The sequence below is a fragment of the Ischnura elegans genome, chromosome 5, assembly GCF_921293095.1.
Source record: "Ischnura elegans chromosome 5, ioIscEleg1.1, whole genome shotgun sequence".
NCBI lineage: Eukaryota > Metazoa > Arthropoda > Insecta > Odonata > Coenagrionidae > Ischnura > Ischnura elegans.
This window is the reverse complement of record NC_060250.1, coordinates 134,913,921-134,919,018: the sequence shown is the minus strand read 5'-3', so window position 1 is coordinate 134,919,018 and position 5,098 is coordinate 134,913,921.

The following is a 5,098-nucleotide window of genomic DNA, read 5'->3' as shown; positions in this document are numbered from 1 at the left end:
GACGTTTGATGACACCAATGCCTGGAAATGTAGTGGGGTTCTAATAAAATGATCTCCGTGTCGCTCTTAAAGATATCCATACTCTATCGCTCAACGGCCGAGTCTCTAGCGGCACCCAACCCAATTTGTTTCACATCTGTGTAAAGCTTTTTGTATGCACGCAGCAGTTTTTGACGAATCGCGGTAGGTTGAAGGGAATGAGGCCTTCAAGAGGCCCGGCGAGTTTGCTAAAAAAAAAAACTCCCCAGGTCAATTTTTAGGCAAAAAGTCATTAGATTCCTCTAAAATAGCCCAAACAAAAATAGTTTGAAAGATTTCATCGAGCAACTTATGAAAATATGGAAGATATATTTTTTGGCCAGCTTTTTTCGATTTCAGCCCACTGTGCACATTCATTTTTATTTAATTGGCCCAATGCCCTTCCCTGCAGTTAACCACTGCTGTCTGACATGCATCTACCTTTTCAACAGGTGAACGGAAGTCTTCCCGCAACCAGATGCGATTGCAGACACAGCGGCACAGGAACATTAGATGGATGCATACCCCGCTTTGGCACTCCAATCCGCATCACCACCGTGCAAGGCCATAAGTTCCTGTCAGATCTAAACCAAAGGCTGGCCAAGCTGATCAGTACCCACCACAAGGCAACTGCCTCTCATCCATGCGCCAATTGAGCGGTTCCATTTCCAGTTGAAGGGAGCCATTCTGTGCAAAAGAAGTGAACAGACATCCTCCTCACCACCCTCCCAGCCATGCCTTGGAAGGGAAATCCATCCAGCTCCTAGGAGAATCCCTCACATCCACAACTGCTGCCTGAAGACCCAGACTGAATCGCCGACGTGAGGGGGAGTATGCAGGAGCTCTGCCCCTTTCCCCCAGTACATCTCGGAGAGATGTCTATGTTTGTGTCCAAACACCTCACACATCTTTGTGTGCACCAAAATGGTGCGACTACCTCTGAAGCCCCCATATGAGGGGCCATTCCCTGCTGCCTCTGCAGCTACACCATTTCACCACCAGGTGGCGTCCGAGGCAAGGGGAGAAAGCTGTCCCCAGAATGAGGAAGGCAGCAACTGCCTGGATGCAAGAACTGCTAGTTCATGTTGCCCTCTACACCGCCATTTGTAGGAAATGTTTTGGCTTTATCTTGCGGACACAACAAATCCCATCACCACTGAGCTCAAGTTGATTCCTTGTCCTGTCCTGCATGAAAAGAGCTCCTGGATCCTATCTGAATGAAATTTCTCTAACTTGGGTCACCCACAGCTTGAGGACAGCCTTCAGTGCTTAATAGAAGACTTTTTCATATCTGTCATGTCAAATAAATGTAGAATGACATATTTAGTATACCCACGCGTGTCCTCAAGGAGTTAGCTCCACAGATCGCACCTATCTTAGAGATTATATTCAAGAAGTCACTCTCTGAAAGGAAGTTACCGCTAGACTGGAAAATTGCAAGCGTTACACCCATATTCAAAAAGGGAAACAGACATGACCCAGGCAACTACCATCCGATTTCATTAACATCGATTATAGGCAAGATACTTGAGCATATCATCGTTAGCAATATCATGACTTTCTTGGACAGACGTAACTTCCTCCATGACTGTCAGCACGGACTCCGAAAAGGTAGATCATGCTAAACACAGCTCGCGCTCTTTCTTCACGACGTTATAAAATGTGGTGAATCGAAAAGACAAGTTGACGCACTATTTCTAGATTTTAAGAAAGTTTTTGACACTGTACCTCACAACAAACTTTTATACAAATTACAGTAATGCGGATTAAACGAAACAGTTGTAAACCGGATACGCGACTTTCTCAGAGATTGTAAACAAAAAGTAGTTCTTGACGGAATTAGCTCTGATGTTGTGAAAGTTACATCAGGTATTCCACAAGGAAGCGTAATCGGCCCCCTGTTGTTCATTATATACATTAATGATCTCTGCTCCCGCATTAGTAGTAAAATACGTTTATTTGCTAACGACGCTGTCATCTACAGCAAAATTAGCGATCACTCTATGAAATTCTATCATCTGACTTAAACAACGTACATTTGTGGAGCCAAGAGTGGGGACTCGAACTTAATCTGAGCAAATGCATGGCGGTACATTTCTTGCGGAATTCGTCCAACTATAACCATGTTTATGCAGTGAATGGTATTAACATAAAGGCAACAGACGAAGTTAAGTACCTGGGAGTTACGATAACCTCGAACCTCACGTGGGGAACACATATAAAGAATATTTGCGGCATAGCCCTTAAGAAATTAGGATTTGTCAAGCGTATTGTGGGAAGATTTTCAGATGAGAAAGTAAAAGAAAGGTGCTATTTCGCTCTCGTCCGACCGCACCTTGAATATGCAGCGAGTGTATGGGATCCGGTGCAGAGAGACTTATTCCGCGAACTGAATAAAATACAAAGGAAGGCTGCGCGTTTCGTCAAAAACTGCTACGGGCGTACGGACAGTGTTGCCCAGATGTTAAGCGAATTAGGCTGGGAGCCGTTGGAGACTCGGAGGCAGTGCGCTAGGCTTAGATTGCTTGAACAATTGAGAATGGATATCTTTAGGAGAGACAAAGAGAACATATTATTAGAGCCACACTGTATCTCCAGGTCCGATAGAAGTGATAAATTAAGAGAGATGTTTTGCCGAACGGATAGATATGGGAATTCGTTTTTCCCCCGAACCATAAAGGACTTTAATAAATGCTAGTCCCAACCTCGTTAGAGGACTTCTTTTTTTTATAGTTGTAAATGGCTGGTGTCCTAACACCCCTGCCACACTCCTTTTAGGGGGCTCGCGGGGTATTATGTAGATGTAGATTTATAATCATATACTTATTTGATCCTTCCTTGTAATTGTTTGCAAGAAATCAAGGACTTCATACAACTCTTCATCCTTGTTTCTTTAAGCAAGTGTAAATAAAACTAACACATCAAGTAAAAACAATATTATTTATAGGAAGATGTAATACCATTTCAACAGCTCTTACAGAAAACTGCAACATCATTAATTATTATTTTGAAAGTTTTAAATGATCTGTTCACCAGTCATTATGAAAATTATCAAGACTTACATAAAACCAATCTTCTCAAATGTAATATGAGCTTATGAAAAATTACAGTACTTGAACTTTTTATTAGAGATGGGTCGAATAGCAGATTTCTCGAATTTGAATATCGAATTCGATTATCGAATTCGAATATTAAATCATTGCTCGAATATTCGAATACCTCGAATACTAAATGATGAATGCTGGAATGTTTGACTCGGTTGCCTATTCAGAAGGCAACACAAGATTTTGGGGAGTAATTTTGATTTCCTTTAAATGATTCGAACAGGAATTTAGCTGATTAATGAATATTTTAATTTTATGGAAACAATTGGGCATATCAGTAACTCAACTAACATCGCTTTACCCCCACTTCTGCTGCCAAGTGCTAGCTGACAATCTGAGGCATTTTGCAAAATACAAGCTCTATTCCACCGGATTTTCTTCAATTATTTTCAGTCCATCTTTGGGAGTTCTCACGAGATAAGAAGATGAATTGGAATTGCTATCAGGGAGAAACCAAATATTCTAAGAAAATATCCCTTTGTCTGGGACTGTAACAATAAAGATTTATAGCACCACTCATTAATTGTAACTTGATATATGCTTTCGGAAAAAAATACAGCATCAACTTCCGAGAAGCTCTGCTGCTCATATCGAGTTTCGCCAGAATGCTAAGTCTCCGTCGTATTTTGACATTTATTTCTTTGCGTAAAATGCTTAAATAAACTCAGAAATACGTCGTGTTTGGTCTTATTCTTTTTGAAATTACGCGCACATTACTAATATTTCAATTCAATGAAGGTGTAACATCAATTGACGAAAGTCATTCTTAGACACCTTTTGTGCTAATAGATGACCCATGCAGCGGTTGACTTCCACAGAAATGGGGAACTTCCAAGCTGGTAGGAAAAAAAAGGTCAGTTGGGGAGGAAAGGGAGGGCCCGAAACATGTTTCTATTGTTCTCGTGTAACTTGGTATTTTTTCGAAGCTTAAGTCTTCGTAATATGATCCCTGCGCGAGCTGACCTTTTTTTATTTCGAAGAAGAGGAAAGCCTCAGAGGGGGGGCTAGTGCTGAATGGAGAGGGATACCGGATCTTGGGAAATGCGCTAATGTAAGTATCCCACGGTACTCACACAGCAGTCGACCTCCAGAAATGGGGAACTTCGAAGCAGGTAGCCAGAAAAAGGTCAGTGGGTGAGAAAAGGGGGGAGGGCGTGAAACCCGTTTTTATTGTTCTCGTAACTCGATATTTTTTTCGAAGCAGGGGTCTTCGTAATGGGATCCCTAAGGGAGCTGGGACCTTTTGTTTGATTTCGGAGAAGAGGAAAGCGTCAGAGTGGGTGAGGCGAGTGCTGAATGGAGGGGGATAGCGGATCGTGGGAAATGCCCTAAGGTTGCTATCCCACGGCACTGAGGTTCTCCTGGTGGGGGGAATCGGGGATTTTCGGATTTTTTCACCCGAGCATTTTCGGTTCCCCTCGTCGAACTCTTTTCACCGCTAAAATCCACGAATTTGATGTAATTCGTCAACTTGCGTAAAACGGCGCTGCGAGCACTAAATGACTACAGTTCTCTACATTTTTCCGAGTCAACTACCAACGACGTGTGTGCGACAGTGTATGACGCGAAATTCAAAGTATTCGAGGTATTCGAGGCGGTACTTTTTGCATAACTATTCGAAACCTCGAATATCGAATACTTTCTAATATTCGAGGTATTCCAGTATTCGCGGATACTATTCGCACATCTCTACTTTTTATCTATGAAATAATGGTTCCCATTTCATTGAGCACTAGGGATGCCAAATATTAATGCAACTATAGATGAGCTCATCAACACTACACTCCAAACCAGGTGTACTCTCACCATTCAAATTAATTCACTCCTTGACAGCCAAACATTTACAAAATGTAAACATTACCAAAAACTTCACAATTACCTATTATTTCTATTTTGAGGCAATCTGAGGAATATTGTACAATGGCTCACTGCATTTTTTTTTTCCTTTGCTGAAGCAGGCTGAACTTCCAACAGTA